This window comes from Chionomys nivalis, chromosome 9, assembly GCF_950005125.1.
Source record: "Chionomys nivalis chromosome 9, mChiNiv1.1, whole genome shotgun sequence".
In the NCBI taxonomy this organism is placed as follows: Eukaryota; Metazoa; Chordata; class Mammalia; order Rodentia; family Cricetidae; genus Chionomys; species Chionomys nivalis.
In genome coordinates, this window is record NC_080094.1 from 51,818,065 (window position 1) to 51,841,145 (window position 23,081).

The 23,081-nt window shown below is 42.2% G+C and overlaps 1 pseudogene; it reads left to right on the plus strand.

Moving 5' to 3' along the window:
• LOC130880987 (nucleolin-like) overlaps positions 1–23,081 on the plus strand; it is a 43,807-nt pseudogene that overhangs the window by 17,282 nt on the left and 3,444 nt on the right.

Consider the following 23,081-nt stretch of genomic DNA (forward strand, 5'->3'; position numbering starts at 1 on the left):
TGTGTGTGTGGTGTGTGTGGTGTGTGTGTGTGGTGTGTGTGGTGTATGTGTGTGGTGTGTCTGGTATGTGTGTGTGTGGTGTGTGTGGTGTGTGTGTGTGGTGTGTGTGTGTGTGTGCTGTGTGTGTGTGTGGTGTGTGTGGTGTGTGTGTGTGGTGTGTGTGTGTGGTGGGTCTGGTATGTGTGTGTGTGGTGTGTGTGGTGTGTGTGGTGTGTGTGTGGTGTGTGTGTGGTGTGTCTGGTATGTATGTGTGTGTGGTGTGTGGTGTGTGTGTGTGTGTGGTGTGTCTGATATGTGTGTGGTGTGTGTGTGTGGTGTGTGTGTGTGGTGTGTGTGTGTGTGGTGTGTCTGATATGTGTGTGTGGTGTGTGGTGTGTGGTGTGTGTGTGTGGTGTGTGGTGTGTGGTGTGTGTGTGTGTGTGGTGTGTGTGGTGTGTGTGTGGTGTGTCTGGTATGTATGTGTGTGTGATGTGTGTGTGTGTGGTGTGTGTGTGTGGTGTGTGTGGTCTGTGTGTGTGGTTCCCTATACAGATATTTGCATGGAGATGTACCCTTCCAGCTCCAAGGTTAAACGGAGCTCTGGCACTGTGTGAACATGTATATATGTACACTCACAGCAAGGTATTCTTTCTCCACAACCGCTCACTGACTGAAGATTTAAAATTTGGAAGTAGTCTTTGTGACTCGACTGCCTGAGCTGCATGTGACACGTTTAAACAGTCAACTACCTGCAGTCCTGGAGCTAAACAAACCGCTTTGTGCCTGGGGACTCTGAGTTCTTTCTTTCACACACGTCTCCTTGTCTGGTCCGCAGGCATTTAATTTCACACGGATCCCTTCAATACTGACAGGTGTCCCAATATTAATTTGTGTGCTTCAAAGATTTATGCTAAAACTGCTGATGATCCCAATAGAAGATGTAAAATTTGACCTTCATTCGCACAATGATTGGCATTGACTGTAATTCCTTATGAGATTTCACATAATCAGCACGCTGGTGTGTGTGGCTAGAGTACATAATCAGCTGTTCTCTATCAAAAATCACCTTTCTGCTGGGCCAAGGAAACAAAATCTCATATTTAATGGTCAGGAGAATCAATTATTAGATACTTAACCGTTAACTTTCCACAGTCCATGTGAAGATGTTCGGAGATAATAATGGATAAATGCTCTGTCTACCCCAAGTGTTTCTCTCTTAACAAAAATCCTTGTGATTGGGGGATTAAAGAGCAGAGGGATAGCAGGTGGCTTGATGGTGTGACCTTGGAAAGTGTTGCACACAGGCAAGTAGCATAAGGACAATCTGGCCACCCAATCTCTGTTTCAGTCTACCTCAGACTCATGGATGTGGCAACTATTTTCGTTTGACCATTGGTCACATTCCACCTTTGCCCATCCTACTCAGTACCAGGTCAGTCTGGATGAATATTGCAAGGTTATGAAGTTGCATGGACTTCCTCACATCTAGTTTCCAGTTGGTTCTGCTGAACGTGGAGCCTTGGAAGCAAGACAGAGAGGCAGAGAATAAAACAGAGGTGCTTACTCACTAGGTTTTTCCCAATGGTATCTGAGGCAATGACTGCCTCCCTTTACCAGAAGTCTAGGCTGCTTCCAAGAGGCCTCCTCCACACATCCATTCCTAATGTAGGTTCCCCTAATTGAGTCTTGCATTCATCCCTTTAGACCAGAAGCAGTAGATGTCTGACAGTTTATGGCTCTAGGACTCTTTATCTTCTCATGATCCACCCCTCACCACATGCCACCCTTCATGACTAGTCTCTGTTAGCCTTCCTTGAGTCCTCTCGCTTGAATGTCCTTAAGATGATGCGCTGTAGACCTCCATAAAAGTCCTCTCAGTACACATCTCCTTACAGTAAAGGGGATAATGGAACAAAAAGGTTAAATGGTATAGGGATGAGAGGGCAAGGGAGAGATAAGATTTTGGAGAGGAATAACTAACACTAAAAACTTGAAAATGCCCTACGGAGACCTACTACTGCTGAAGCTTCCCAAAATAAATACATATACATATGCCAAAAAAGTTTAAATAGAGTTACCTTATAGAAGAGGGATAATATCTCCCATAGACAACATGAGCAAAATGCCCAACAACAGGTATGGGTTATCTATTTTTTAAGATGTTGGTCAGTGGGGTCTCATAAACACACCCAAAAGCATTATAGGCTCTCACCGTTGATCTTGGCTTGCCTATTAGAACCTGGTAGTAAGACACTGGTGAAGAGCCGTAGAACATGGAGTTTTCAAGCCAGGCCTGACCGGAAAACTTTATCCCTACTGGTCATCTCTCATAATGCTGTAAGGGTCTATGTTCATTGCCAGGGGAGAAAGATGATCAATAGTCTTACCCAGCTGTGAACCCCAACATGCCGCAATAACAACTGACCTGCTTAGATATACTAACTAGTACAAGAGAGGCATGACTCACTTGAGAATGACCATTTTCTGAGTGGATTTAAAACCCGCTACAAAAGATAGAACTCATTCCTGGTATGGTTTGTTAACTGAGTCAAAATCCCACAGCTGGATAAGGCATAGACCCTAGGGAAGATTCTAAGATTATTATATTGTTAAATTGACACAGGAATAAATTGCCCCCTAAGTTCTTATACTCATAGATAAGAGCATCTCTCACCATCCCACAGAGAAGCTTCTTTTACAGTCAGTGGTGATAACACTGAGGCTCACGACCAGTCAAAGTGCAGAGAGCAGGAGATTATGGGGTACTCAGCTCTAAAACCTGTTATAGAAGGCAGCCAGGGTCTCTTCCTCCTCCATCTTCTTCAACTCCAAATTCAAAGCCCAACATCCTTGACAGGATTTCAGAATATAAGCACGTTGTGTAAACTAAATTTGTATGTCAAACCCTCATTTTGCTGCAGAACATGCTGGAAGCATGAAGAAGAATAAGAAAACGTGAAGTGTTTGACACAGGAATTTGATACTTAACAAAGACTGGAGGGATGAAAAGAAAGGAGCCTAAATTAGGCTTTCTCTGAACTAGTGGTGTTTGTACAGCTACCTTGCTTGCATAGATCAGTCTATCATCTTCATGTTTTCTGGTACTTCTTAATCACATGTCCATTGGGAAAAGGTTTTATTTGGTTTGAAAACTGCACCGTATTAATCTTGCTGACATAAAGACAAATGAATATACTTAATGCCATAAAGTCTAAATGAAAAGCAAAACCATTCAGATCCACCTGTTGACATGGTAACCTACTGTTCTTCCTGGCACTCCCTTGGTCTAGGGGATCTGGTCTACAGCCTTAAAATTAGGCTCAATGGCCTTGACATTAACTGGCAATAAGTTGCTGATTTTAATACTACTTATTACCCATCCTGTGTAGTAGATGCTGTATCTAACTCTCCTGGGTAGCGGTGAATAAGGGCAAGTTCCTCTTCTCATTGAGATTACATTCTACTGCCAAAGTACCTGGGAAGTGTCTATTTTAAAAAGAAAATCTTACATAGATGGAAACGCACACATACTAATGCTCAATTATCATGTCCTTAACATGCATGCAGATATAAGAGATAGTTCAGTATGCAAACGCAGAATTTCGGATCACTATATCCATTCCCAGACCTCGAAGCCTCTACCACATCCAGCTCTCCACAGACAGAAGCCAAGGATAAGGTAACTGGTGTGAAATCTTGAATAGCTAATAGTGATAATAAAGAATAGCTCTCATAATCTCTCCATTCTTCAGTAAAAGGCAGAGTCAGGGGTAGGGTCCAGACCTCAGGAATATCACCACACTTGCCTCAGAGTTGGTTTCTCTGCTTGTTTCCTTCCCTTGTAGCTGCTGGGAGATTATCTTTAAAAGTTTTCTTTCCTTGGACCCTTACACCTGCTGTTTTCTTAAACAAGCCACACACCTGTTGCAAACTCATCCAGGAGCTAGGAAGCATCTCTCAAGACTACCCCACTGGGCTGCTCCTCTCTTAGAAACAAGAGAAGGAACCCACCCTCTCTGTCATACTCATCCATCACCATCACTTCTGGCTTCTCCTTCCCTGCCAGACCCTTTGCCCAGAACACGGCAAGCATTCTGGAAAGTTCTATACACAAATGAAGCTCTTATTTACTCTATAATAGAATCATTAAGAACACTGGGTTGTAATGTGCAGACTTCTATGTGATGAAAAATTCCAAAATTTCCACAAAAGCACTATGCTTTGTTTGGGTTTTTTTTTTTTTAAGGTATAATAAAATATTGTTTCTGCTTTTTGAGTCAAAGAACCTCTGCTCCCTGACCTCAGTTACCAGTGAACTAGGTCCCACTTGCTCTTTTGTTCTTTCTCATAGGTTGGTCATACCTGACATACAAAATAGTCCTTCCCTCCCTGCCACCCCAGCCCTGACTTCACACATACACAATGCTGGACCTGTCAGGTTTGAGAAAGCAAAATATCCTTCTGGAGTCTTAAAGGGAGAATAATGGGTCGATGGGAAGAAGGCTTGCTCCCACACACCTAGGGACTACACAGATGGCATGCTGTTGGCACGCTAGCAGTTGGGCAAATTAATGTCACTATATCCTAGTAAAGTTTCAACTGAGATACTCATGTAATTCATGCAAATTCAAAAATAATTGAGGTTGGTGTTTCTGGGATAAAGCCATGGCATTTTGCTTTTTACCTGAACTACCCCAAAAGGGGGTCATTTTTTATTATTCCATATTCAATTATTCATAAGCACATACTCACAGATTTCAAACCCATAAAAGGTCAGCCCTCTTTGATTCGGCAATTGTTTTCTTCTGAAGTCGGGAAGCCACCATGAATATGCGTGCACACAGCCCTGGTACTGCCCTCCCTCCTCATTAACACTGTGTTCACTGTATATTTCAAAGTCAAACAAATAATACCTGTCACGAACATGAATTTTTAACATCTCCTATATTTCATTTTAAATGAAATGTCAAAATGATGGAAAATATTTCCATGGAAGTTTGGAAAGGGCAGCATTCGCCAAGGCTGCGCTGTGAAGCCTCTGGCTGGGGTGCCAACACCGCTGTGGCTCTGGGGCTCAGCCTGGGCTCTGGTATTTTACTGCCTTTGTCATTCCTGCGGTCGCTGCGAAATGTCAATGCGCAATCTGTTTGCCAAGTCAATATGCTCTTCGGGTTGATGGGACCCACTGTCCTCCCTTCCTCTCAAAGTGGAAACTGCTTATTTACAGCCTGTTTCAACTCCCTGCTTGGGGGCTTGAACTGCATTTCATTTGCATATGATGATCTCCTTAGCATATGTGTGCCTTCTCTTCAGCCTTTCAAGTCTGCTTACTACTTCTCAGGGTAGAGGAATCAAACTGCTGTGGCCTCAGCACTAAATCTGTGCTTCTTCATTTCAAGTTACTGCTTATTCTCCTAGAAGGAATCGGGTTCTTTCCACAGAAACTGTTCCTGGAGAGTGAGAGTCTAAACTGGTCATGTGATGTGATGCTAGGTAGCTTTATTCTTTTGTAGTCCAACATATTTGACCATTACTTTTGATGTATTTCTAGAGCTGGGAAGCCTGGGATCAGTATTGGTAGTGTTGATTTCCACAGAGACTTTTCTCCTGGGGTGACCTAACACTGCCAGGTCACAGACTCTCTATACCAGCACCCCTGGTGCCCCCTTTGTGGCTCAAATCTCTTCTTATAAAGACACTGGTTGAATCGGGTTAGAATTCACTTAATGTCCTCATTTTAACTTAATTGGTTCTTTAGAGGTTCCTTTTCCAAATGCAGTCACAGTTTGAGCTACTAAGAACTGGGGTTTCAACATATGAATAAGGAGAGAAGGTACAACTCAGACCACAACACTTGTATTTCCCATTTCATGTCAATTTTTCCCAGTGCATAGTCTTGAAGCCAAATGTTTCTCAAGCACGTAGATGAACTTGTGTGATAATCATGTGTGTGTGTGTGTGTGTGTGTGTGTGTCACACCTAAAAAATTCATTTCTGAACTTAGTATGTTGGCACACATATCTGTAATCCCAGTACTTGGAAGTCTGAGGTAGAAGGATTGCCATGAGTTCAAGGACAGTCTGGACTATATAACAAGACCCTAGTAATAATGATGATGATAATAATAATAATAATTTCATCCTACCTCAGCATAAGATTTGATTTGGAAGGAGTCTTTTTTACAGAAGTTAATTACAACTTGATAAAGAGCAAAATAAGAGCATACAAGATTATATACAAGACTGTCTAATAATATATTGTGCAGAGATCCAGAGAAGGTGCTATGGAATAGAAAAAGGCAAGGATTAGACTGATCCATCCATAAAGCTATAGACCAGCAGGCCTTGTCAGCAACCTCCTCTGTTTCAGGACTACTTCCCATACAGTCTCCAAGAACAAATCCTGCACAGGCACAGTTTCTGACTTTGGGACTCTTCAAATCACACCTTTGTCTTAGACACCTAGTATGTGCTAATTTGTAAAGCAGCCCTAAGAAAATCAATGGCATCACTTTGTAGTTAAGGGCATAGGACTTTTCTTTTCCCTCCATTTATTGAGGCTTGGGGCATCAGGAAACAGACCATCTACAGCCTCGTGATGGGGATTGACAGTGACCACTAGTGCACCCTAAGTCCTCTCATAAAAACAAGACTCAAAAGAAGAATACTTGATGTTTCAAGCACTAGAGGATTGCAGCTACCCAGCCACAACAGTAGTGAAAGAACAATGAAGGTTGCAGTGTGCACCTGAATTTAAAGGAAGGTGTTTCCCTTTCTACTTCCTAACTTCTAAATCTGCACCTGCAGTAAGCCTCCACTGCCCCCCCCCCAATTGTATCAGATGAAGGATCCAGATGGAAAGCCCACAGCTCTGATGTGAGAGTCTGACCTCCATGCGCCTTGCTCCTGACCACACAGAGAGACAGACACTCAGGGATGTTTCGCACAGGTCTTCCAGGGCATATTATCCCCCATGCAACACCCGCTGGAGAGGAAGACTGGGTAGCTACAAGATTTCCTCTTCCCCAATAACAGAACTTCACACAAAGAAGATAGAATGAAGTCAATGTGGAAGGAGGAAAGCAATACACATTTGCTTAGCAACTCGTCTTTGCAGGAAAATGGGAGCACAAGTCAACATTGCCTAGACTAGACTGGGCACTTTATCACAAAGGACCTACTGTAAAAAGAGATTGACTGATAGATCACAGTGAAAAGGGCAGGTTGAGAGGCAGAGGATCGTGAACGGGAGACACAGAAATGTACAAAGAGCGGAGGAGGCACAGTACCATGGTGAGATGACTGAAGAATGACAGAAAAGTCAGAGACCCATAGAATCCCAAAGCAACGCTGGAGGACTGGTTCACATTTATCTACTGCATGGAACGGTTGTTAACAGTTCAACAACAGAGAAAATCAAAATATCCACTCTTTTGAGAACAGTCTTCTTAAATAGCAGCCCTATAGAAAAGACATTAGCTGTCACTCATCTACATGTCCCACAGACCCAGATGTCCTTTAACTGGGAGAGTGGGGCACAAGAAATGACCAACCCCATGATTACAGAGAATGGGAGACAAAATCTTGCCCATGGGTATCCCCATCTTCTTCCCTTGAACTCTGTATAATTCTCTACCTAGAGGAGCACTATTCCAGTATTTTTAGATGCTAAACAAACTGCATTTACTAGGCCATCACCTACTTGCATGCCCCACTTTTCCATTAACCATTGATGTAGAGTAAAAGAACACACAGAATCTGATCACTGTAGACAGTCTCTAGTCTTACTGTCCGTGGTGAGAAAGGAATGGAGGTATGAGTCCATTCTATCCCCAGACTCCATCTGAAATTTAGTGCTACAGAAATTTTTTCAGGAAGTCCTAGAAATATTTGTATTCACTAGATACCACTGAGCAACTTTGTGTCCAAAACAGTGGTTCTCAGCTTTCCTAGTGCTGAGACCCTTTAATATAGTTCCTCATGCTGCGGTGACCCCCGACCATAAAACCATGCTATTTCATAATTATAATTTTGCTACTGCTAGAAATCATAATGCAAATATCTGATATGTGAGCACAAGGGGGTCGCAACCCACAGATTGAGAACATTGGTCTAGACCTTAATAAACCTATAAAGGAACTTTTCCTCTATGTCCTGTTCTCTGGGAATCGCCTCCTCCTGTCACCTTCTCACCAATCCTTCTCTAGTTATTATTTATAGTTGACTTATAACATTGTTATATATACATGTATATCATATACATATATATATATCAGCTGATGCTACACAATAATACAAGAGATACTCAAATACTTGACATCTCAATTGTTTTCTCTACCATATTCATTTTTTCAGTTATAATGATTCTGGATGGTGCCTTAGTCTTAAGATGCAAGAAATGAAAAACTTAGTTTTTCTCAAAATTGGTCCAAGGTCTGTATCACCATTCCAGTCCCCAGTGAGTGGTTCAAGATCTCCAGGAATTTATACCATACTGAAAGGAAGCACGTCAGGCTCATTTTCTGAGCCAGGAGCATCCCTGGAGCCTGCTGGGCTGTGTTTCCTGTCCTTGTCTTCCTCTGCCTCATAGACATACTGTTAAGTCTTCTGCAGACCGCTGGTGCTGAAAACTTGTGTTCCCATTACGACAAACATGCAAGGCTCCCAGTGCCAGTATAAAGAGTCACCAATCAAGTCAGAGCCCCATGTGGTCGTTCTGTAAGGTCCTGCTACCAAAGAAACACTATGCCACTGTCACTCGAAGCTGCCAACTTCCCCTCCATCTATTTGTTGTGGGAAACCAACTATACCTGCTCTCTCTCCTCTCTCTCTCTCTCTCTCTCTCTCTCTCTCTCTCTCTCTCTCTCTCTCTCTCTCTCTCTGTATAAAGGGTATCTTTATACTGAAGCCAAAGCACCATACCATCAGCTAAACAAGAATGTGGAACTCCCAAGGATCTATTTACCACTATGAAGTTCTGAGGGTATAAAACAAAAGAGAGGGAGTTGGCAGACAAAAGCATTTGCTACTAAGGCTAATGCCCCGGGGAGGTTCCTCAGAACTCACACAGAAGGAGATAACAGAGTTCCCAAGTTGTCCTCTGGTCTCTACATATTGTCAGTAGCACCCACATTCCCGCAAACATGCATACATACATGTAATTTTTAAATGAAAGGGAGGAGAAGATTGATAAGCAGAAGAGACTTCTTCCTTCCTCTTTCTGGGGAGCCCCTACAGGTAGGGGACTTTTTTCCCGCAGCAGGTTGAGTTTTCAGCCTGTTGCACTTACACAATATAAACATGCTATCACCTTAACCTTCCAAAATTTCATGTGAAGTTATTAATATCTTTTATAACTATAAAATATATGCTTGCTCTAGAAATTTAACATATGGGGAAATTTTTCATTAGGCTTCTGTAACTCTGTAGACTTAGTCAGACAACACAGAGGGTCCTATAAAGAAGTGGGACTCTTCCACTGAAGTCATATTGAGAAGGTTACCTTCAGACAGCAGTCAGCTGTGATTTGTTGGTGACTTTATGATCCTTCAGCCATGATTCCAGCATCCAAAAGTCTCTAAAAATCAGATTCTTTCTTGTAATCTGTTCAGCATTCAAACCTGAGCTGGGTTAGCATGTGGCTGCTGGCTGTTTGTGGCTTTTCTTTATCTCACTCAGGATGAGCATTCATATCTATAGAGATATGATGTATTAATTCCTGAGTACAGCACCAGTTTCTTCTAAGGTATTCAGTAATACGCATGCTACATTTCCAGAATTCAAATAAGTCTAAGCTCTGATAGCTGCCCACTTGACCTTTGGGAAAGAAGATTGTGTCCCAGGCTTAGAGAGATGACCTCTTCCAGGAGGAGGGCAGGCAAAGAACACTCATTGTTTTCAAGACTTTAGGCAAGGTGTTTTCTTTTAAGACAGAGAAAATTCACAGACCTTTAAACCATTAAAATGCAAGCTTTTTAATACCTAAAAATATATGCATTACAGACAGTCTCTTCCCTGAATTCCCTTAACTCTGACAGATTTTAGGAAGACTGTGGGACTCAGGGTAGGGCAATGATGGAGAGTTGAAAGTTGGGGTTGAAAGAAGGTTAAGGACATCACTTAATTTTTTAAAAAATTCAATTACCATTTTATATGGACACAAAATAGATATGAATATAGCAAGAGCAACCAAATGGCTGTATCAAAATGTCAGGAGCCCCATGAGAGAAGGACAAAAATCTTCACAGCTACTAAAAAAGAGGAACTGTAGCTGCTCCTGGGAGGCCTAACACCCCTGAGAGATAAATGGCACCCAGGAGTTCTGGCCAATGAAACATCAGAAGTCCATAGGTCAGAAGTGAAAACCCACAGGCTTGCTTTGTTTGGATGGCACAACACCAAACCCCACTGGTTTTGTCCTATTTTTTTCCAAGGTGACTAGCTTGCCATTAGTAAAACTTGAGAGTGTTTTCTCTTAAACATTTGACTTCTCTTGAAAAAAATCTAAAAGCCTGGCAATATTAGACTCACATCCATGCATGACCACATGTATAACTCACAGGACACACATCATTTTAACAACAACAAAAAAAGCCTCTCTCTGAAGTCATTGGCCCATCCCTGTCTTCATGGGATGCCTGCATGGGTTCTGGGATGTGCGGATGTTATGTTCCACTAATGTCATGCATGACTGTGGTCTAGCTGGGGCCAGACCTTGCTCTGGATGCAGCCAATGACCTTGTCCCCAGGCACACAAGTGAGCAGAGATGATGAGAGAACTGGACCAAAAAAAAAAAAATTACAAAGGGAAGCCCTGTCCAGAACTGAGAAGCCAATGAAGATTCTTGCTGAAGTAGCGAGGTCTAGGAGCCATGGATGCAAGGACTTCAGCTGAAAAGAACAAGCTTCCTTAATATTATGGGCTGCTTTTTACCTTAATATTATGGGCTGCCTTCTAAGTGCAGGTGTTTTATGTATGTTGTCTAATTTGGTCTCGTTAACATCCCCAGGAGGCACGTACAACTGTGTCCATTCTAGAAGTACAGAACCCAAACCTTGGGGACGTTAATAATTTACTCAAGCTTTTAACTGCTATGTAACTGTTAGGCTCATGATTTAAACGGGGTGTGCTTTTTAATGGTGTCCCTCCCCACCACTGTCCCACACAAGGGTTCACTTAAAAGCAAAGGTCTATCTGGGGCCCATCCAGAAAGGAACTGTTCAATTAATGAGGCTTTCTAACTACAGTCTCTAAAAAATAATCTAAGAGAACTACAAGCTAGCTATACTTTTTGGTGCAGTTTAAAACGTTACCATGGAGACTTATTAGACACCTGAAGGATTCTGCATCCAAAGAAAAACGGATGAACTCTCTGGTGAAGAAGGGTTCCTGGACTCACCAACACCACAATAGCCTTCTTTAACCATTCTGGGCCAAAGTTGCCATTTTGAGCTAAAAAACCTGCTCGAGGGCCACTAGCTTCCATTTTCTCTATGAAACCCTAATTATTGATACCACAGATAAATGTTTTATAAAAGGACAGAATGTTCGTTTTTCAGGCAGTGTAAAAGTCTCTGGCATCCAAGCCCCCAGCATGTGATCTAGGAAAACTCAGTTATTAGTATAAGGATATGAACATCATTTTGTTGTGATTCGATTTCACTTTAATTTAAATTTTGTCAAAGCCACAAGGGAGCGAAGAAGCAGTCTCGTGAAATAAGCAAGTCCGTCTCAGTTTTTCTTTTCATGTTTGCCGGGCAGGATTATCAGCAAATCTTATCAGTCAGGCGGTAAATTACCAAGAATTGCATCAAAAATGTGTATAGTCATTTTCATTTTTGAGAGATTCAAGACTATAAATAATTAAATGCATTAGACATGTGTTATTTATGAGCTGAAATGACCGTTTTAATTTGGTTCTTCATTTAGCTCAGCCTGACGTATTGTGACTCCGAAGGAAAACTCAGGAAATATCTAAAAATGGCATCTCTGGGAACCTGCAGTGACCAGAGGCGCAAATCAAAGCCTGGTTATTTTCACTTCCCTTCAAGGCCTGTCAAGACACAATCTCCATTTGTGACCTTGCGTTGACCGGCTTCGGGAATTCTAATTGGCTGACAGAGCAGCCCTCCCCTCCCAAATCAGCTAGCTCCGCAGTCTAAGGGGAAGGGGGGCTTAGGAAGAGCTGCGAACATGCTGCAAATTAATTGATCAAACAGAGAAATTCCCAGGTACTCAAATCACCCTGTTTGGGTTTCCCAAAGATTCACAAAGCCTCATGGGTTACAGAAAGGAAGAGGCAAGAAACAGATGCTGATGCCTGAGAAATGACTGGAAAGCCGGGGAAAATGTGGAAATCGCTAAGGTTTACTATAGTCAGAAAGCTGAGGGATCCTTCTTTGGAAAAAGTGACTGCCTCGTAAGACAGTCCCACAAACGCAAAGGCATCGGCCCTGGGCTCCTGGTTCAGGGAAAGTGCAGTTATCTGCAGCTTGGGCATTCTGAACTTCAGTGGATTCTAAGTTGCCTTTTTCCTTGAGATGTGGTAGATCCAATCATCATGGTCCCTGAAAGGAAAAGTAACGGCTCGGGACTCCCAAGACCAAGCTCTCAGCACTCAGGAGGTTTATCTGCCCCAGAGGGACAGAGATGTGTGTGTGGGGGGGGAAGAGACAGGAGATAGTGGAGGAGGGAGAAGAGGAAGGGAGAGGGGGACATGGGGCAGGACCCAGAGGGACAAAGGACTACCTCTGGACAGAGAGGAGACAGACGTGGCACAGAGGAAAATGGAGGCCATAGGTGGTTTTTAAACATAAAGCAAAGAAAGCCAGCCTACAAACCACAATCCCAGAGAATTTAGACAACAATGAGGACACTAAGAGAGACTTACATAGATCTAATCTACATGGGAAATAGAAAAAGACAAGATCTCCTGAGTAAATTGGGAGCATGGGGACCTTGGGAGAGGGTTGAAGCGGGGAGGGGAGCAGAGAAAAAAATGTAGAGCACAATAAAAATCAATAAAACAAAAAAAAGCAAAGGAGGAATCCCATATTAGGACTAGGTGTTTAATTTTCATCAGGCATGTTAATTAAACGAGCCAAAGGGGGCTTCTGATTGCTGACTTTAGCCAGACCTTGAAAGTCAACTTCAGGAGGAGGAAGTGACCAAATAAAGAATAGACCTTGGTGGCTAGCCATAGGAATGTAATTCAGTGGTTTTTAGCAAGGCAGAGGGAATGGGGGATGAGCACAGACCTGCCAGAGCCATGCTCGACAGTCCCAGGCTAACTAGATTCCCTCTGCCTCATCCAGAGTTTCGGGAAGTGTCAACGGTCACATCACCTGAGCTTGGTCTACCAGGCTTCTCATTTTATTGGCCAGGGCCTCTGGTTTAACAATAATTTCAGTAGTCCGTGCCTGGATGTCTGTTGCTTGCTTTCAGTATAGATTTGCTTATTTGTACAGGCTAGATTTTAAACAATGTTTTCTTGTGAGTTTTTGTTTGCTCTGGAACTCCTGAAGGGGGAGGACGGGGTGGAAGAAGACCTATATAAACCTATGTGAATACTGGAGCCCTAGATTTGCTTAGCATAATAAACATTCCAGGGTCCTTTTCAGTCACATTCTGTTTGAGAAAACAAAAGTTGATGTGTTTTTTCTGCATGCAAAATATACATCTAAGAGGACAGGGATGTTTTGAAGTAGACATGCTGCGCATAGGGGTGGGGAGATGGCTCAGTCAGCAGTGTGAGAACTTGAGTTTAGCTCCCATGTAAAGGAGTTGGGCACAGTGAGATAAGCTTATAAATCTAGCACTAGGGAAGCAGAGGCCAGCCAGCCTAAGGCTGCTTCAGAAACTCCAGGCTAGTGAAAGACCCTGCCTCAGAAAGAAAAAAATTAGTGGACGGTACCAGAGGAACAGCATCCAAGTTTGATCTGTGGCCTCCATGCACACGCACACATGCACATGTGTGCGAGCACACATACACACAAACACACACACACACACACACGCACACACCCGAGAAATGGTGCGCATAAAGTGGCTCCTACCCCTGCATTTTCCAAACCCGTAGCTGGGGACCTTGGTTCACCACCATTAGCTCTGGAACTGAGGGACTGCCAGGAAAATGAAAGGTCATGAGGGCTGAATTTACATCTATTGAGCCTAGAGATGTCCCCCTATCCAATCTCGGACCCAGATCTGTGTGCACGTCACCTTCTTGCTTTGTCTCCAAAAAAAAAAAAAAAAAAAAAAGCTTTCCTTGTCTTCCAGTGTCCATGTCATCCTCAGCTCCCAAACCCTTGTCCTTGTGTCTACTCCTTTCTCAGGGATTTGGAATTTATGTCACCTGACCAATTATGCTGGTTTCTCACAGAGGAGATCCTATCCTTCAAACCTACTGCCAATCAGACAACCAGTGGCTGTGGGGCACCAAGCAAGATGGTCCTGAGGCTCTCCTGGTGTCCCCTTCAGTCCACCAGCCACGGTGGCTGCCTCTGATCCCTGCTGAACCACTCAGGAGTTATCAAATGTCCTGTCCTCGTTGCTGCGTTCCTTTCCCTCCTAATTGGTCTTATCGCTGGGTCCCCAGCAACCAGAGTTGGCACTCCAATTCTGATAAATAGGTGTTTGCCTTTCCCTCTGCAGCATCCAATGAGCCTGATTGACAGCTTTCCAGGGATTTCTGACTTCCCGGGCTTCTAATCCGGCTTCTCATCCAGCTCGCTATTCCCCTGCTCAAATTAGTCTAGGCAGGAAGTGATTCAGCTTGTAATATGAGGTTAATTACAGAAGCGATAACACTTCTAAACAAAAAATAAGCTTCTCGAATTTAAAAACCTAAATTAAAATAAAACCAGAATGAAATTATTCTTAGCAGCAAATCAACACTGCGGATCCCAACTCATCATTTTGACAGGACTGGCATCACAGATGTCCAAACAGCATAGTCACGCAGACAGAGCACTGCCCTCAGAAGCCCTTGAATTTGTTGTTCCTGCACAGAAGTTCCTTATTCTGTCTTTGAACTTGTGGTTTTATAAGGAGAAGTCCAGTGGAAAATATACCTTGCACATGGCAGAGGCAGTATGTTCCATGTGCATGCCCCCGTTCTTCTTCCCCTCCCAGGTATCGCCTGATAAAGGATTCCAGTGGATAGCGGAGAATCAGCAAGATTCCACATGGTAACAAGACGAGCATGGCATTTCTGCCATTGTATGTGTGGGAGCCTGACATTTCCAAGAGGTCACACTTGGACTTCAAACTAGAACTTTCTTCCCACAGAAAACAGTGCTGTTCTAAAAAGCTAAACATCCAAGCCACTTGTATCATGTCATTATGGTGCCTATTTATGTTACTATAAGTTATTCCAGCCGCTTCGCCTGGACCCAGTGATGTGGGAAAAAAAAGGAAGAGAAGGAAGAGAGAAACATCCATGCCTCCTTGCCCTTCCATCCTTCCCTATCTTCAGTGAAGCTAAGGCAGGTTTTGGAATATCAAGAAATGAGTTCATGCTGTGCAGGCCTCCCATCTTCTAACAAGAATAAAATGCATGCATGCATGCATGCTCTATGAAATATGAGTTGTATAATTTTGGTGATTCTGCATATGAACTGAATGCTATTATATTTGCATTCAAAGCTGCCATGGCCCAATGAAAAGTTGGATGAATTTGTGTTATTTATAATTAATTACAGTTTTTCTTTACTTAGAAACAATAATAAATAACAAATCAAAACTACCAGTAAGAGTTGTGAGAGAGAGCACAGAAGAAAAGAAAGCTATTTTAGTACTTTGAACAGCTTCTATTTTCCTTTTTGGGAGGAAATGACCTGCTAGTCTCATTTTGCACAGAGCTCCAGGAATTCTGTGTTTGGGAACAAGCCAGTTGAGCAAACAGGGAGTTTGAGCAGACCAGATGGACAGGGTTCACTCCATGGTCAGCCTACTTCCACAACCCTGTGTCTGTACCTCCCTCTGGCCCCCAGTGCTGTGCCTTCATATCATCTGATGTGTTGGATCTCCAAGTATACTCTTTTGCATAATCACAGTTACAATCTAATGAAAATTTGCTGGAAAGTTTGCACTTCTGTTATCATCATCCTCTCTACATTAAAAACTTGGCAATTGCCTCAAAAATGTTTCTTATAGCTACTGTTTTCTCTGGTGTAGGATTGATCTGGGATCACGTATTACATTCAATTTCTGTGTCTCTTTGATTTTTTAATAAGAAAGAATTTATCATACTCTATTTCTTAAGGTTTTTCAGAATCACAAACCAGGTATTTTCTAGAATGCCCCTCAATTTGGCTTTATATGATATTTCAGGCAGACAATTTTGGTTAAGCTATAATATCACTTGAGAAGGTTCTTGACATCAAATTTCTTCATTTTTGCGAGTGGTATTAATTTTGATCACTTACTACGGTATGTGTTGTCTTTTCCCACTAGGCTACTACTTTTGCCTTTGCAATTAATAAGCAATCTTAGGCCGATGCTTCGCTGCCATTTCCTGAGCACTCACTAAGTCCCAGGCTGCATTAGTTACCGTATATGTTTTATTACACTGACCCTTCACAAAAAACCGCCAGGTGTATTCCATTCTCCCCTCCTCCCTCTCTCTTCTGTCAGGTTAGAAAAGGGAGGGCTGAGGTCACATAAATGGTTGTGTGTAACTCCAGAATCTATTCCTGTCTTCTTGTACCGAGGCCTCGGGAACAGACAAATGCCTAGAGCTCTTGTTCTCAGGATCCGGGGACACAGCTGCTGTGGAGTGGAATGCAAGTATGAACTTTAAGCCTATGCTCCTGAGTAGAAGAACCCATCTGAGCAGGGTGACCACGGCACACACAGTTCCAGCTCCAACGGTATGGCATTCTGAGAAAGGGGAGGCTCCAGACAGTGTGGATGCCAGGATGGGAAACGAGGGGAACGGGTGGATGGCAAACCACAGTGGTCATTTGTGTCTGTGAAAATGCCTTGGATGGCTCTCACTGGATATTGTTCAAGCCTATAGATGTTCAACACTGGTAGCAAATGCCTCAGCCTGTGGGAAGCACTGATCAGGTCGGAGTCCTGTGTGTATTGGGCCTGGATTACGTGGGAGCTCTCTGTCTGCACTTACCACTCAATTTTGCTATAACGTCAAAGCTGCTTTTTAAAATGAAGTCTATTTGCAAAGGGATATATACCAATAGACGGGTTTTGACTTTCTGCCGATACCACAAACCCATTGTTTTAAGGGCTTGTATCATTTCCTTTCGGAAGGAAGACTGTGTATACCAGTTCGATTAGAAGCAGTGGCCCTTCTAAAGCACTAGGAAGGAAAAGAAATAAAAGAAGTTCAAGATATTAAATTTTATAGAGAAATACATACAGCGGGGAGAGAGGGGGAACCCATCTGGGGAAAGGCATAGCAAGAAAAAACAAATGTCCTTCGTATGCCCTTTTCTTCTGGCAAGACTTTGTATTTTCTCCCGCTGCCGGCAGAGAGGGAACGAGCTGCCCTTTGATTCCTGCCCTGAGGATGGTCTGGGATGACTGCTGACACATTGCCTCTGAAAGCATAGGTCTCCCTCTGGCCCCATAAACTGCCAGCTAGGCCAAGGTCTGTTCCGAGGCCAGCTCCTTGCCCTTGTCTTCAATCTCCAGGCTGACTGACTGACTGCCTAGAGATTCCGGATGTTGTCAGGGATCAGACCACCTCCAGATAGTGACTTACTGCAAACCAGGATGTTAAGCCAGGACCCTCAGCTGGGTGTGGGGTTGCCTGGCAGCATGAGCCATGCAGTCACAGGCAGGTGACATGCGAGGGCCTTGAGAAGTGCTGGCCACCTAATAAAGACACAAGGATCAGTGAGGACAAACCGAAGAAGAAACAGGAAGACTTCCTGTACATATCAGTTACGGTACCACATGGAGACTAGAAGCTAGCACTATCAACAAGGAAAGAAAAGCCAAAATACCAGGTGCTGCAGGGATGTGCTTGCATAGTGCAGCAGACAGCTCCCGGATGTGTCTGCTTGACAGTTGCTAGTTCAGCAGTTCCCAAAGCCTGACAGGAAAGCAGAAGAAAGAACTGGTCTGGTGTGGTGGTCGAATGATAAACGTCCCCTGCAGGGCTCAAGTAGCTGAAAATTTGGTGCCCAGTTGGTGCTATTGTCTAGGAAAGTTAGGACCCTTTAGGAGGTGGAACCTTGCTGAAGGAAGTATGTCACTGGGAGCTGGCTTTGAGGATTTTAGCCTGGCCCCCCACTCTCACTTTCTCAGTTTCCTGTGTTTAGATTTAAGTTTAATTGGCCAGCTTTCTGCTCCTGACACTAAGCCGTGCCTTTCCCACCAGATGGACTCCACCCCTCTGAACTGCAAGCTAAAACAAACACTTCCTTAAGGCGCTTTTGTCTGGCATTTTATCACAACCTCAGAAAAATAGCTAATGCAATTAGGAACCTTTAGAAATGTTCTCACGCTGTGAGTCACTAAGGTAAGTTGAAAGCTGAAGCAAGAGAAGGGAAAGGAGAAAAAGAAACAGGAAAATGGCTGGGGGCTGGGAACAACGGAGAAGGCTCAGATGTCCACAATCAGCGTTCTTTAAGTCCATGACCAGGATTATTTAAAGAACCAGACTTAGCAAGGGGAACATTAAAGTGCATTATATGACTATGTAAAAATGTCAAAATAAAATACCATTTTATTGAACTAATATATGCTAATAAAAAGACAGATGAAACAGAGGCTTAGCAAAGACTTATTATCTTTTTGTAAAAACAGAAACATCTCTTTGTTAAAAAAATTAATGAATACCTAAAATAGAAAACAGGAATACCTGAGAGTGATGCAAATAAATCTGTGTTTTAATAACATATGTATTTACCAAAATTCATGTCCTGGGAAGACACTTTGAATCAGAACTGCTTGCAGTATTTAGCAAGATGGAAGTATGGGAAGTTTGTCAGAGATAGTCTACAGGGAAACATTCTGAGCAGTTCTCCTGGGAAGGACTGCCCAGAGGTGTGACCAGCGTTCACAGATTCCTGAAGGATGGCCTGCATCTGGGGTTTGACCACATGAAGGACTTCCTGGGAATGTGACAACATCTGGGGTTCCAGAATAAAGAATGAAATCCAGGTCTCTCCTCTCCACATTCATTCATCTTTAATAGCCAGTGATCAGCTGAGTGTACCGCCTTTAATCCCAGCACTCCTGAGGCAGAAGCAGGCTGATCTCTGTGAGTTCAAGGTCAACCTGGTCTACAAGCAAGCTAGTGATGAGTTTAGCAAGCTAATTCTGTGTTCTCACTCTCTGTCCCTATCTCTCCCTCCCTCTCCCTCTCCTTCTCTCATTCTCTCCTCCCTCCTCCTTCTTCTGCCAGACAACCAAAGAACATGGTGTCTTCAGCAATAGGGTTTTTTTTGGTGGTTGTTGTTTTGTTTTTTGGGTTTTTTTTGTTTGTTTTTTGTTTTTTTGTTTTTTTTTTTTGTTGTTGTTGTTGTTGTTGTTTGTTTTGGGGGTTTTTTTGTTTTGTTTTTTTTTGGTTTTGGTTTTTCAAGACAGGGTTTCTCTGTGTGTAATCCTGGCTGTCCTGGAACTAGCTCTTGTAGACCAGGCTGGCCTCGAACTCAGATTTCTAACTGCCTCTGCCTCCTGAGTGCTGGGATTAAAGGCATGCGCCACCACCGCCCAGCCCTGTAATAGGATTTTACTTTCTAATTAAGGTGGGCAGTCAAGCACAGTGACAATAGCCTTTACTGTTTAGGAAACCCTGGGGTCTACCTGACTCATTTTCCTTCTGATGGGTTGTACTAACAAGCACAAGCCAGCTTAATTTTTGATGTTTGGCCTTCTGGGACATAGGACTCTGTAGTATCAGATTGTCGTTATTTTCTCCTCTGTTTCTATTCTACCCTTATTCAAAACTTTTGTCCATATTGTTAACCTTTCTATATACTCTCCTCTACTTTTCTATCAACCCAATAGCAATGACTAGCTTTACTCTGCTCTTTTCCTTTGTGCTCATAACCTTTGCAGCTAATATCTTAGTGCATACTGTACTACTGATATTCCTTTACTTCCTAAAATGATAGGACTCTAAGGAGTGATTCGATGTTATTTGACTACACTGCATGTTCATAGTGAATCTATATCCTTATAGACTGATTTCCTAGTCATTATTATACTTTAGCAGAGTCCTGGGGACTAAACTTGACTCCCTAAACTCCAGCTTAGCAGATAACGATTTCTCAACTCTACTAAAACCCACCCTCTTGAACATTGCAAACGATTTTTTTTAGTTTAACCAAGAAATAAATCTCACACATACAACACAAGAAACAAATAAACTAAGGCAACATTACTACTCCAAAAATTATTAACTCCGCAGTAACAGACTCTGATGAGAACAAAATAGATAAAATCCCAAACAAAGAATTCAAAGGAATAATTATAATTATATTCAAAGAACACAAAGAGGAAACAAACAAACTCCTAGGTGATTCTCCAAAATAAAAAAAGCAGTTCACTGAAATAAGGGATGTGATATATATATATCATTTATACCAAAAGATATGAAAGTGGAAATGAATAAAGAGACAGAAATGATGCTAGGGAGAAACGAAGTACAAGAAATGGAAGACTCAATAAATCAGTTAAAGAGCTCTATTATAAACCCTACCAACACATTCAACACATTAAGGGGTGTGCAGGACATTATTGGAGCTTGAAGATAAGGTAGAGGAATTGGAATATTCACCAAAAGATAAGTTAATAAGAAATATCATCATTAGCATCAGCTGTTGACTTGACAGAAACCCAGAGTAACCTGGGAAGATAAAGACACATCTAAATAATTTCCTTGATCAGAAAATTGTTCTGTGAGCATCTCTGGAGGGCATTTTCTTAATTATTAATTGGTGTTCCACCCCACTGTGGACAGTGCCATTTCTAAGCAGGTGGGCCTGGACTATATAAGAAAGCTAGATGATAAAGCCTATAAGTAGCATTCTTGTGGTTTCTACCATGGTTTCTGCTGTAGTTCATGCCTTGACATCTTTTATGGTGGACTTCAACTTGTAAGATGAAATAAACCTTTTCCTAAGTTGTTTTGGTCATAATGGTAGATCATAGTAACAGAAAAGCAAACTAGGACAAGAAGCCAAAAAATAAAATGTTCAACAATTAAGGAACACTATGAAAAGAGCAGGTCTATGAATAATAGATACAGAAGAAGAAAATTTCATACTAAAAGCACACAAAACATTTTCAATAAAATAATAGCAGAAAATCGCTGACTTTTAGGGAAATAGATGTGTTCCCAAGCACAGCAGATATTTAAAATATCAAACATAAGGACAAGAGAAAAATTTCCCATGTCATGCTAAACTCAAAATACTTAAGTGCACAGAAAAAGAAAGAGAATATATTGAAAGAAGCAAGTTGCACATAAAGACAAGGTCATAAAATAACAGCAAACTTCACAACAGAAACTCTAACATTCAACTGGGCTTTGGAAAGGCATATGTGAAACTATGAAACACAACAACTGGAAACCCAGACGTCTATACCCAGCAAATACTCAGGCTAAGCACAATGAATTTATTTGTTATAATTGAAGGATAAAGACTTTCCATGATAAAAACAAATCCAAGGAATTCATAAGTGTTAACCCAATTCTACCAAAGATACTTAAAAAAATCTTTAGGATTACAGAGACAGGCACATCCATGAGGTACAGGAAGGAATAAGCCACATTATAATGAAGAGATGGAAAACAGCAAATGCTCCAAAAATCACAAAATGACAGGAATTATTAAACACACTTTAATAATTACTCCGAATATCAATGTCCTAAATTCCATAAACAAATGACACAAACTAGAAGGTTGGATATAAAAATAAGATCAATCTATTTGTTTCTTCCAAGAAAACGCACTTTATTATCAAAGACAGATTCTACATATTGGGAAAGAGTAGAAAATGGTATTCACAGCAAACAGAACTAGGACACTAGCAACTATCCCCATACTACTGTGTGACAAAATGGATTTCAAACCAAAATTAGGCAGAAGTAGAGAAGCCTTCGTACCTATTAAGCAAACAACAATCAAGAAGATATTATCATTTTAAATACGCACACACTGGATCTAAATTTCATAAAACAAATGGCACTAGATATACTGACACAGATTAGTCTCAATAGAATAATAATGCTTACTTCAATGTCACATTCTCATCAATAGACAGATCTCAACAATAAATAAACAAGCAAACAAAATATGTCTTAGTTATATCAGGGCTGGAGAGATGGCTCAGCATAGAAAATCACTGGCTACTCTTGCAGAGGACCCCAGCACACATATGGTGGCTCACAATCATCTATAACTCCAGTTCCAGAAGATCTAACACCCTCTTCTGGGCGTGCACCCACCCACTGTGACAGTGGAACTGATTTATTGGGAGCTCTCCAAGGCCAGCTGGACTGGGACTGAATAAGCATGGGTTGAAACTGGACTCTCTGAACAAGGCAGACAATGAAGGCTGATGAGAAGCCAAGGACAATGGCACTAGGTTTCGATCCTATTACATGAACTGGCTTTGTGGGAGCGTAGCCTGTTTGGATGCTCACCTTCCTGGACCTAGATAGAAGTGGGAGGACCTTGGTCTTCCTGTAGGGCAGGGAATTTGGACTGCTCTTCAGTATCGAGAGGGAGGGGGAGTGGACTAGGGGGAGGAGAAGTGGAGTGGGGATAGGGAGAGGGGAGCGGGGGGAGGGGGCAATATGTGGGAGGAGGGGGAGGGAAATGGGAAACGGGGAGCAGTTGGAAATTTTAAGTAAAAAAGAATAAAAAAAAAAATTTGAAAAAAAAAATAACACCCTCTTCTGATCACTGAGTGCACTAGGCATGCACATGTTAAGACACACATAAATGCAAACAAAACACACATGCACATAAAAATGAAGCTAATCTTTAATAAATGCCAAACCATATGCATTACAGTGAACGCCATCCAGATAGGAAAGTCTACAGCTGCAAGTTCCTTCATTGAAAATATCAGGGAGATCACAATAAACAACAATTTACTTACCTTAAGGCCTTGGGGAA